Genomic DNA, 12938 nt, shown 5'->3' with positions numbered 1-12938 from the left:
CCGCAGCACTCTCTTGGAATGCCCAGCTTTTGCTACCACTCACGCACGCTGCCCTGACATCCTTGAAAAGTGTGATGAAGCACAGAGGGACACCATTGCCATCTCTGCTTTTATCAGGGAGAGGCTCTGTCAACCACCACAACCACACACGCCTGCTAGAAGTTTTACATGTTAACACCTCAGTGCACTTGTCGGGTGCTCGAGTAGGTCTGTGACATATACTCTCTGTTTCATCCTTTGTTGTATCTACATCAATAAAAATATCCTCTTCAAGGGGGAAAGAGAGAAGGGATCCAGGAAATGTGGCTGCCTTGAACACTCAGGACACAAATATCACAACCAACTCTTCAACATTGCAGCTAACCAACGGCTCCCAAAGACTCAAAGTTTGAAGAGAATCTTAATGCCAACAATTAACTCCTTCAATATTGTACACAAATGAATACATAAATTCTATTGCATGCTGTCAACAGAAAAGAAAGTCAAAGCAGCAAACCTGAAAGCATCTCCTCAATAAGGGCAAGAACGTATTCCAATGTCTCTTCTTTCGTGATATCACGAAGAATGCCTACAAATAAGCATACATATGCTGCACCATTCTGTAATGCAAAAGTTTTTCACATGAAATACATGAGAAAGTGCATCTTCCGGAACAAAATAATGTGGCTTGATATATCAACTCATGAAAATCGGAGTCATTATCTTAGCGATCTGAAATTGGGATTACTCGCACATGTGAAAAGGCAATGTCAAACTGTCAATTTCTTTCAGCTCCAACTTTCAGTATTAAAAACAACTCTCAAATCCACTAAGCCAATTCTCCTACAACCATGAAAGCATACATTAGGCACAAGGTCCTCATCCCCTTCTTCTTTTTTCCGGGAAAAAGATACTTCTATTAGTTAACAAAAAACAACCTGCCTCGAAGGGCTAAATACAACCACGAAGGGCTAGATTCAAAATCGCCTCCATGTACGGGGCGAAAACCAAAGAATCAAAAGGTGGAGAAAGATGCACTTCTCCTCCAGGTGGCCTCTCTTTGAGGAGAAGGCTATCTCATACAGGGGGAGGGGATACCCACACATGTGGTCTGGAATGCCAAGTCCAAAGACAGTGTCGCTAAAGACTCCTAGGGTGGCCGCACCTCGACAAGTTGCTGGTCAACCGCCAATGGCCAACCACGTGCCAACCGCCAAACTCCTGTGTACGATGCATCAACCAAAGAAAGAGGGTGATCTTTCGAGGCCAAAAATTGTCCCATAGCCTCTTCCAAAAATCTGAGAGAAAATGCTGAGAGGCCCTGTGACTGCCAGTGTACTGCAGCTGCCGGGGTGCCCTCAACCTCGAGCATCTGAATCCTGCGGCCTAGCCGCGCGGTGTATGCAAAGAACGGGGTATCCAATGTCTCCTCCCAATTAGCAGGATCACACCAAGTCCACTACTAGAGGCACGTGAGGAGATGGCTCTCCCAAATCCATAACCACCAAAGTCTCTCCGTGGCCACATTGGCCGGTGGGGGTCAATGTGCCACATGCCTGAAATCCGATCACCCTCACCCTCTGTAAGGTGCAACCACTGAAATCATCCAAAGGGGGCTCTGATCTCTCTAATCTTCCATGGGGTCCAATAGAAAAAGTGAGCAAAGCACAGCTCTCATCCACGCCATGAACAGCCAAGAGAAGATCATGCCTAGTAAACACGCCCAACCACTGCCGCGGAGTAAGATCTGGGATAGGGGTCAGCCACTCCTAGGGAATAGTAGAGTCGATGTCATTGCTGAGTCTGTCTCTACCCCGGATCCCAGCCTGGCCTCTCTCTTGAGCCTCCAAGGAAAGCTGTCTGAATGCAAGCAAATCTCCGAGGGATTTGACAGGTCCTATGCTCAATGCTCCCCATGATACATGAGGTCAGACCCCCAATGGTCCTCATCCCCTTCTATGGCTATGCCCTTTATATTATGCCATTAAAATGTTTTTCTCTGTGAACATAAAGTTGGAAACAATGAAAAAGACAAACATATGTCAAAAATTTAGAACCAATATATGTCATTGATATCCACAGGCAACACAAGGGAGAATTGTCCGAAGACACAAGTGAACCGGCTTACTAGTATTTGATTAAGCGCAGTGATAAATCTAAAACAAAAGAGCCATCCAGGCACATTGTTTCACCAACATTGATGAAGAGAGATAAGCTTTGATATACTCAAATAGCCATCCACTGTTTAGCACAAGCTTCTCCAGGTGGTACTCTTCAAACTTTAGCACAAGTGCAAGACATGGAATTACAGTTGCAACAACATTGAGAGGCAGCCTTTCTATGTAGTGCCAACGTTGGGAAAAATGTTTTCCTTGGGATTCACTTCTTTTGTAAGTGTGATCTCCTTATCAAGTGGTCGTATCACCATCTCACCTGATAAAGGGAGGTGCTATAGCAGGTGGTTACTCACTCAGATTGAAGTTTTGCCAGTTTTCCTATAGTTTCCCCCGGTCAAGTAAAGACGTTTGCTCGACAAGAGGCACACATGTTCAAACTTAGTGGTTTTTTTGCAGAACAAGCCATATCAAGAAATTTAAGATGTTTCATTCTCATCCTCAACCCTTCCTCATGTAAGACCAGCTTGCTAAACCCTAATCTCAATCATGAGAGGGTTCCTTTCATTCACTCCTAGCCTCACCCAATGTTATGTCCCAACAAGCCTAAAGTTAGGACTAGGGACGTGGACTAACCCACGTTAGGGTTAGGGCTTCGCTAGGGCATGGGGACCCAAGGATTCACATGTGGGCTAAGGGCGCTAGCAAGATGAGGTCTAGATTGGCTAAGAGCTTATAATTAATGGCCTAAAAGCTTATAAATAAAGCAAGGGCCAGGTTATTGTTATATATCTTGAGGGGGCACTTATCAGGTATGGTCCATGGATGTATCCACTAAGCACTCAGTAGAATGGTGGGCTACCAGGGGTGTGCAAGACCTCATGTCCATGAACTGCAAGGTGGGTGGTTCCACCTAGTGGTATGGGACGCTAGGTTAGGGCCATCGGTACCAAGCAAGCTCGCGGCAATCATACCTCAGCCTCGGGGATAAGTGCGGAGGACTCCAGTTGGCTGGTGAGTCGCAAACCACAATCTATTGCAGTCATACGATGTGTACGATGTCGGGTCTATGAAACCTCATTAGGGTTTCAGTTCTAAGTCAGATGATCATTGGGCATGGTCTTACATTAGTATCAAAGTAGATCTGATAAGATCATAGAACCTTGGATTTGGGGAAAAAGCATGCATGAGGCTTGCATGGTGGCAAGAAAGCCATGCTTTCCCTGCATGGATGTGTCCTTGAGCATGGATGTGCATAGGGCAGGAGAGGAGGAAAAAGCAAGGCTTATGCACGCTGTTGGGGCCGAAAATCAAAGAAAGGCCAAAACCCCAATGGCTTGTACTACTTCATGCGCAATCCTTTCGGTGGTTGACTATAAACCCTATGTCAGCCATGCATCTAGGCGTCTAGGCATCCACGAGTTGATTCCTTACTACAAAAGGTAGCCAAGGCAAGGTGTTACGTGCCTATCCGGCAAGGTTAGGGAAGGCAGGCTGCTACAGGCACCTAAGGCTCATGGTTAATAAACTAGGCTACTGAGTCCTCCATAAATTCAACCTTAGTGAACAATTTGCAAATCTCGTGTACAGAAAGTAAATGAAACCCTAAATTTGGCACATATAGCACTCTGGAGGTGTACTTTCCTTCATTGCCATCCAGAATGAGGGGCATTGTCCCTTCGATAAGAATGGGAACAGTAGAGTTATCTCGAATGGCAACTCTGCCACGGCGTTGCTGCAGTTTATCAAGCCAATCTTGCGATAAGTCATGTGCTGTGTGGCACCGCTGTCCAAAATCCACTCAAGAGAGTGGGAACAAGAAGGAAGAGCCTACTCAACCACTGGAGGGGGGGTCTCGGACTCGAGATCAATCAAGGTGACAAAAGCTAACTCCTCCACAACTTTGACGAATGAGTTTGCCCCTTTGTCCTTTGACTTCCCTTTTAAATCCTGCATGCGACTCTAGCATTGTCGCCCTAAGTGCCCCTGTTTGGAGCAATAATCACAAACCTTCTCGTTGCCAAAAGAATTAGAAATTGAAGACCCCTTTGGCTTTGCATCCTTGGAGTCCTTAAGAGTCCTTAGAATTAGGTGCCTCACCTTTGCCTTTGTTAGGCTGTCCCCCTCTCTGTCCAATGAAAGCCTCGTTACCTTTCTTTAAAGAAGAATCCCTGAATCTACTTTCCTAATCAAGGACCATAGGCACCAGCTCTTCCCAAGTAAAGGTTTCCGTTCATCGTGAGGTAAGAAGTGAAGAATAGAAACTCTCATATTTCGAGGACAACTGAGCAAGTAGCCGGATGGCCATATCCTCAGTCGAAATCTCCTTCCCGCACCAAGAAATCTCATATCGCAAATGACCCCAGTTTGTCGATGTAATCCCGCATGGAAGTAAAATCAATTGGTGAAAGCTTCAACATTTGAAGCCCCAAGGAAACTCTCTTCATGGGTGTCTTCCGGTCGTAGATGTCGGAGAGTCTCTTCCAAGCAACATGTGCATGGGTATCCTATTGAATGTGAGCGATAATTGAGGATAGAGAGTTCACAATTCCCCCACTTAAGATGCCTAACCTTGAGCTATGGTTAACCCAACCCAAAGGTCTTAACCCTAGTTGGCCCTGGGACGTAACATACTTCCCCCCTTATGGACCGTTGATGTCCTCAACATTGGATTCGGGGAATCGACTCTTCAAACTACGCACTGACTCCCATGTAGCCTCGATCTCAGACCGTCCCTTCCACTTGATTAAGTACTCTGAATAAACGGTATTCCAAGACCGTTTTGTACGTTGATCCAGAACCAACTCGGGCTATAAGGGAATATACCTAGTCATATCTTCGAGGTTAGGGATCCCCTCCACTAGGACAATCTCATCACCTTCACCCAAACGTTCCTTTAAATAACTGATGTGAAAAACAGGGTGAATCTTGATTCCAGAAGGAAGTGCTAACCGATAAGCTACCTCACTAATCTTCTTTGTGATCTGATAAGGATCTCAACATCAAAAAAACAGCTTGTAAACCTTACCAATTCTCATCGTTTTAAAGTCCTTTGGGACTTTAAGATACACCCACATATCCTCTTGTACGGCTCTAGGAGATCGTCGTTGGTTGGCGTAAAACTGAGCGCGATCTTGAGCACTCTTTACGCTTTCCCTTGCAATTTTCAGCATGTCTTCCATATCTTCCGAGAAGTCCACTGCTGATTGCAATTTGACTCCCCTTGACCCAACGGCTATAGCTGACTTTGGTTGATAACCATACATAAGCATGAATGGGCTATAACCAGTAGCCGCATGCTTACTGCTATTATAAGCAAACTCAATCTGTGGGAGGTACCTTTCCCACTCAAGCTATCTCCCATCGGTATCCACTAACATGTGGCATGGACTATCCAGGAGCCTGATGCGTCTCACAGTAGAAGATGATGTCCCTCCCAGTGAAACTATCCTCAAAAGCCCCTACATCAAGGCGTAGAGATCCATTACAATTCCAAGTAGCAACTTTGAGTGCAGTCCCATGGGTCTAGAGAGAGAGAGAGAGAGAGAGAGAGAGAGAGAGAGAGAGAGAGAGAGAGAGATGAAATGAAATGTTATATTAACGTCTTCAAAAGGCCAAAGTGACCTATGAGACCAAAGTTACAACCATGTGACATCTGATACACTGTCTGGAAAAGAAAAGAAAGAACTGAAGGTAAGTATCTAGCCCTACAATACATCAGTAGGGAGCATCCGGAAGCAGCAACTAAGGAGAGTGGGAAGCTAATGCTACTAGACAAAATGGTGTACATGAGTACATGGATACATGAATACATGAATATGGGGGAGTACAGCAGTATATGGCTGGGGTGGTAATCATCCTGGGAGCTCTAACATGGGTCTCTGCCGGATGGCCTGGATATCTGCCATAGTGAGATGCCTGGTCAGACGAGCTCGATGCCTCGCAATGATGCTCTGAATCCTCCGGTGTTGGCACCGTCTCCGATGTGAGGATCCGCGAGCCCTTGGGCGTCTGGATGTGTCTCATCAAAGAGAACAACTAAATGAGACTAAAAAGTACAATAAACTGATTGTCCTACAGTTATAAGAACAGAACTGTAAGACTCCGAGATGATATTGAGTAGAAAATACTAGAAAATACTGAAAAATGTATATTAGGTAGATCCATGTATGCTGATCAGTTGAAGTGTTGCCCTCTCCTTAGATCAAGTATCTCCGCCATGGGGCTGTCTAGAATGGAGAGGTCGTAGAAGCGTGGTAGGCGCCTCCGATGCCGAGCAATAATGGTTCTGATCTGGCGATGGTGAGGATGCTGTGGTCGAGATCCTGATGGGCGTGGCCAACGAGCATGACATAAGATAACTACTCTATCAGTGGTGACTCCTTGGGAGCGTGGTTGGTGCCCTGATGGCCCAATGGAGGAGGTATCAGGAGGTGTGTGGGCTGGGTTGCTGGTGCTAGTGCTGGTGCCGAAGAAATCTGTCATGGTCCTCTGTCTAGGTACATCACACTCGGCCCCCTGTTTGCCAAGAGGGTCTCTCTGTGTTTCCTGAGCTCAAGCAGAAACAATCCCAGGCATCTCTGATCCTCAAACTCCATGACCCTGCGTAACGGCCCAAAACCCTGTCGGAAGAGGCAGTGATATCTCCCTCGGATCTCATAATAGACTGTACATCGGCAAATGTAGTATTCCTCTGTCTCTACCTCCTGGTGACAAATGCGGTCATCCAAGATCTGATGCACATATCGCCCTATCTCAATCCGCAACTGGTGTGATGAGGTCCGGATCTGTCCAATGGCACAACGTATCCCATGTGATAGGTGTACATCCATGTACGTCGGGCGGGTGATAAAATCATCTGGTGAGAGGTATAGAAAATGGCTCTTGTAATGAGCCATTTTCGTGCCTAAGAGCTCAAGGGGGCTAGTCCATGTCTTCTCTGCATCCACTCTGTATCTGCAGAGTACGATGGATCTAGGACTCTTTTACACAGGAGGGAATGGAGTCAGACTCCAAGATTGGAGCTCCACCTGAATGGCAATCTCACGCTGTAGCTGTGCTCGTGTCTTATGACACTCATTATCATACCAACTGTTCTGTGGGGCAGTGCTGCGAGGGTGGGTGGAAGGGATCATAGTGCACGGAAACACATATGAGGCGAATGCATGTAGTACACCTGCCAATCCTCTTGTGATCTCGTCCAGAGGGCTATGCGGGTCTAAAGCGAACAAGCCATCAGATACTGCATCTCGGTAAACTTCAACTATCTTACGTGTAAACTGATATCTCGGGTATCTAGGTAGATGAGTGGCTGTCCCATCTCTCGGGGATCTACCTACTAGTGTGAAACTCAGGTATGCATGATCGGTTGCTATGCCAATGGGCCTACTGGAAATCGTGAAACCCCGCACATCAGGTATCAATGAAGGAGATCCCATCAAGTAGTCCACTGTGCTCGCTCCCCCTTTAGAGTTCCGGTGTGTGAGCATTTCATCCTTGCCATCTCGATAAGCCATTGTATATGGCCAACCCATGTGCACTCTCGAGTGTGTGCCATAATCTGTAATCTCCTCCTCATCCTGTGCTGATCTCTGCAACCCTACATCCTCTGCCGTGATCTCCCGGTACATCGCCTCTTGAGTATCATACAGCTCTGTTTGCTCTATGCTTGTACATGTTAGAAGTCATCTCCTGTCTATTTGTATACACCAGGGCCTCTGTTGTGGGTGTGCCCGCCCGCCCGTATATCATTTTTCCACACTCCCCGTATTTTTTCCCTATTTTTCCCATTTTTTCCTAGTGGCTGGAGGGCTGCCAGGTGATGCCAGGAGCACTCTGAAGCTGGCCGACTGCATCTGTAGCAGTCGTGGGCTGTCTGAGTGCTGGCCGACTTGTTCTGTGCAGACGTGGGGCACCAGATGCTGGCCGACTGCTGTTTTTCAGCAGTCGTGGGTTTTGTCCAGTCGTGGGCCTCTTTTAGAGCTGGCCGACTACCCTCATGGGCTTGTATATATTGCCCCCCATCCTCCTCCACTTTCTCATTCAGTTATCTCCGGGATCTTGTGTATAGAGAAGAGTTTACACACATCTCTCAGTGTTTCTTGTGCTGATTATTTTCTGCAGTCTACTTGCTCTTGTCTACCCAAGTTTGGATATCATTTCCGCTACATATTCCGACATGGTATCAGAGCCCTAGGCTCTAGCAGATCTTGGGCGTTTTTCTGAGCAAGAGGGGGAGCAACAGGTTGCTGATCGGTGGACTGTTTCGGGCTGAACGGGAAGTGGAGGTGCAAGAGGAAGGCGGGCAGAGGGGCTGGACAGCCACTTGCATATATTCTGATTTTCAGATTTTTCCCACCCACCCACCCTTTCAGGTTACTCTCCGAGATGGCGGATTTACTCGAGATGGCAGAGAAGCACGTGAAGATTCCGACTCTTCCCACGTTCCCAGTGGATCAGCAGTTGGACGGGTCCAATTATGGCATCTGGAAGGTCATGATGGAGTCAGTTCTGGAGTCATATGATCTTGCTGATTTTATTATCAAAGGGGTGCCAAGGCCGGAAGCTGAGGAAGGGGAGGTTTTATCCGCGAGGAAGGACCGAGAGGCACAGGCACAAATGTGGGACCGTGTCAACGCCAGGGTCCGGTCATTTATATTCCTCAATTGCACACCACAGGTGATCAACCATGTGAAGCACATGACGCTGGCGAGAGGCATATGGGAGCACTTGGCTTCTTTGTACAACAGGGTGTCACCCATGAAGCGGATATCCTTGGAAGTGCAGATGCGGGTTATGAACCCTGCAAAGTCTTCGACGATGCGGGAACACATTAACAAGCTGCAGGCCCTTCAGCAGGAAGTCCTTCAAGCTGGGAAAGAGATATCGTCCGAAGATATGGCCATCACGTTACTTTCTCACTTGCCTGGTCAGTATTCCGCTTTCTATTCCTCGTTGATCACGAGTGGTAGGCTCAGCACCATTACTTGGGAGGAGCTTGTGCCAATGGTCATGGACCAGGAGGAACGTTTTACGAACCCTCCTCACGGCGGAGGTTCGGAGGCCTTAACTGGCCAACGGTCGAAAGGCCGTAATACCAACAAGGGCAAAGGGAAGGCTTCACCAGATAAGTCTTCCGAGAAGAAGCCTGATCCAGAACGAGAGAAGCTGAAGGCCGAAAGATCTTGCAATGATTGTGGCGAGAAAGGCCACTACTGGAGGAAGTGCCCTAAGCGGACAGGGAAGAGTGCTGAGTCCTCAGCCTCAGCTGCGAAGACTCCGGCATTTGTGCACTTGGAGATGGTGGACTCCGATGATTCATCGTCTTCGAGCGAGGAGGCAGTTGGCTTCACCGCAAAGGATACTCGGGAATGGATTCTCGATAGTGGTGCTTCCAGGCACATGACTCCATCCCGTGACTTCTTCCTGGATCTGAAGCGGCAGTCAGGTCGTATCTTTATTGGTGATAACTCCACTATTCCGATTCATAGTGAGGGCCGGATGGAGATCATTCCCGACGGCAAGGGGGGCAAGCATGCTTCCCGTGTTCTTTATGTCCCTGCTCTGGGCTTTCATCTTTTGTCAGTGCATGAGGTATGCAAGACTGGCTTTCGGGTGGAATTTGAGGAGCATTCAGTTGCTCTAAGGGACCGTGAGACAGGCAAAGTTGTTTGGGAAGGCGGTGTGGAGAACGGTATCTACAAACTCTCTGCACTCTCCTCACTGACAGGCTCTCAGGTCGGAGACTTGTGGCACTTTCGTTTTGGCCACTTAAATGTGGATGCTTTGCGGCGCGCCTTCCGGGACCAGATGGTGGTTGGCTTGCCAGATGTTGGTAGTAGGCAAGGACGCTGCAGTTCTTGCATACGTGGTAAGCAGCACAGGGAATCCTTTCCGAAGCAGGCTTCCAGGCGGGCTTCGAAACCTTTGGAGTTGATTCACACTGACTTGTGTGGACCACAGCAGATACCATCCTTGGGAGGATCCCTCTACTTCATGCTGCTTGTTGATGATTGTACCAGATTCACGTGGGTCTACTTTCTTTCACAGAAGGACCAGGCTTTTGCTCGGTTCAAGGATTGGCACGTGATGGTGGAGAAAGAGTCTGGATTTCAGGTCAAGACTCTCAGGGCTGACAAAGGAGGGGAATTCTCCTCGACTGTATTCTTTCGGTTTTGTGCAGATCATGGCATCAAGAGGGAATTGGCCAATACCGGATCGCCTTCGGAGAATGGAGTTGTTGAACGTAAGAACAGGACTGTGGTGGAGATGGCGAGGACCATGCTGGAGCATCGAGATCTTCCTCGTCCACTTTGGGGTGAGGCTGTGGCGACAGCTGTCCATACCATTAACCGCTCTCCGACGACTTCTGTACCCCATATGACTCCATTTGAGGCATATTTTGGCAGGAAACCCGATGTCTCGCACTTCCGTGTCTTTGGGAGTGACGCGTATGTACATATTCCGAAGAAGCAGAGGGGGAAGCTTGACTCCAAGTCCCGCAAGCTAATATTTGTGGGGTATAACTCTCTTTCCAAGGGATACAGGTTGTATGATCCAGAGAGGAACGAGATTGTTGTCAGCCGGGATGTGGTCTTTGACGAGCATGTTCCAGCATCCACTGTCGAGGAGCCGCCACTTCTTGGAGATCCAGAGTCTGATGATGATTCCCAGTCTACCACTCCAGTTGATCCACCTCAGTCATCACAGGAGGTTGAGCCCGCAGCTGGAGTTGAGCCCCCGCGACCACAGGAGGCTCCACGATCTGTTCGAGTACCTAGGTGGTTGATGGACACCCTTCGGGAGTCAGGTGTCACGGAGCTACCCTCCGAGTGGACCACAGAGGACGGCCCTCGAAGATCACATCGAGTTCGAGATAAAAGCAACACGGCGGAGCTTCTTCAGGTGAACTATGCTCTTATGTCTCGTATCATGCGGGATAAAGAGCCCACTTCCGTAAAGGAAGCCCTTTCACAGGATACTTGGAGGGAAGCCATGCAGGTGGAACTTGACGCCATCGAGAAGAACAACACTTGGGAGTTGGTACCGAGGCCGTCGAAGCGGTCAGTCATTGGTGTCAAATGGGTCTTTAAGACCAAGTACGCGGCTGATGGGTCGGTGGACAAACACAAAGCCAGGCTCGTGGCTAAGGGTTATGCTCAGCGGCCAGGCATTGACTACGAGGATACCTTTGCACCGACAGCGCGGATGACCACGATTCGGACCGTTCTTGCCCTTGCTTCTTCTCAGAGGTGGCCCGTGTTCCAGATGGATGTAAAATCGGCGTTCCTTAATGGTGACCTACAGGAGGAGGTGTACGTTGAGCAGCCTCCAGGCTTCATTGTTCCAGGATCGGAAGGGATGGTTTACAGGTTACGTAAGGCCTTGTATGGTCTTAAGCAGGCTCCGCGGGCTTGGAATCAGAAGATTGATTCCTTCTTTATTCGGACTGGATTCCAGAGATCGGTTGCACATCCGAACCTGTATCTCTTTCGGGAACGCGGCATGGTCACACTCATCATCCTTTATGTGGATGATCTCATTCTCACCGGCGGTCATGTGGAGCACATTGGAGTGACGAAGGCTGCCTTGTCAAAGGAGTTTGAGATGACCGACTTAGGCTTACTCCACTTCTTCTTGGGATTGGAGATCTGGCAGACCCAGAGGGGGTTTTTCGTCTCTCAGCAGCGGTATGTTCATGAGTTGCTTGAGGCCTTTGGGATGGAGAACTGCAAGCCTATTACTTCGCCGATGGACCCGAACACAAAGTTAACCGTTACAGATCCTTGTGAGCCAGTTGATGCCTCGCAGTACCGGAAGTTGGTTGGTTCATTGATCTGGTTGCTGAACACCAGATTGGACTTGAGCTTCTCCGTGGGGCTGTTGAGCTCTTTTATGCAGACGCCATTGAAGACTCATTGGGACGCAGGATTGCGGATCTTGCGGTATCTGCAGAGTACGAAGGATCTGGGACTCTTTTACACAGGAGGGAATGGAGTCAAGCTCCAAGGTTGGAGTGACTCAGATTAGGGAGGAGATCCAGACACGAGGAGATCTACTTCAGGATACACTTTTACCCTCGGCTCAGGAGCGGTTTCTTGGAGCAGCAAGAAGCAGCCGACTATTGCCCTTTCTTCGACAGAGGCAGAGTATCGGGCTGCTTGTGGTGCTGCTTGTGAGGTTGTATGGCTGCGGAGGCTGCTTGGCGAGATGGGGTTTCCACAGAGGGAGCCCACAGTCATCCAGTGTGATAACCAGAGTTGTATAGCTATTGCTCGGAACCCGGTTTTCCATGCCCGGACCAAGCATATAGAGATACAGTATCACTTTGTTCGTGAGAAGATCTTGGCGGGTGACATCTTGCTACTTTATTGTTCGACGGAGGACAATGCGGCGGACCTCTTCACGAAGTCTCTACCTCAGGCTACGCTCAGGCGGCACTCCAGCTCCCTGGGGTTGGTTACACAGCCAGGAGCTGAGAGGGGGTGTTAGAAGTCATCTCCTGTCTATTTGTATACACCAGGGCCTCTGTTGTGGGTGTGCCCGCCCGTATATCATTTTTCCACACTCCCCGTATTTTTTCCCTATTTTTCCCATTTTTTCCTAGTGGCTGGAGGGCTGCCAGGTGATGCCAGGAGCACTCTGAAGCTGGCCGACTGCATCTGTAGCAGTCGTGGGCTGTCTGAGTGCTGGCCGACTTGTTCTGTGCAGACGTGGGGCACGAGATGCTGGCCGACTGCTGTTTTTCAGCAGTCGTGGGTTTTGTCCAGTCGTGGGCCTCTTTTAGAGCTGGCCGACTGCCCTCATGGGCTTGTATATATTGCCCCCCATCCTCCTCCACTTTCT

At 48.7% G+C, this 12938-nt stretch overlaps 1 protein-coding gene across 2 annotated transcripts in view; it reads right to left on the bottom strand.

The window, feature by feature from the left end:
* LOC147613391 (pentatricopeptide repeat-containing protein At2g03380, mitochondrial-like) overlaps positions 1-12938 on the bottom strand; it is a 70156-nt gene that overhangs the window by 48867 nt on the left and 8351 nt on the right. Inside the window, exon 2 of one of the 2 annotated variants that reach the window (XR_015263177.1) lies at positions 494-599. The exons of the other annotated variant lie outside the window; for it this stretch is intronic. The gene's annotated coding sequence lies outside the window, so the exon portion shown is untranslated. Of the gene's footprint in view, positions 1-493; positions 600-12938 lie in introns of those variants that run through there. 2 annotated transcript variants of the gene reach the window in all.

Source organism: Cibotium barometz, chromosome 43, assembly GCF_041138505.1.
Source record: "Cibotium barometz isolate CiBa-2024 chromosome 43, ASM4113850v1, whole genome shotgun sequence".
Classification (NCBI taxonomy): domain Eukaryota; kingdom Viridiplantae; phylum Streptophyta; class Polypodiopsida; order Cyatheales; family Cibotiaceae; genus Cibotium; species Cibotium barometz.
The sequence above is the reverse complement of the archived record's forward strand: the minus strand, read 5'-3'. Positions and strand labels throughout refer to the sequence as shown.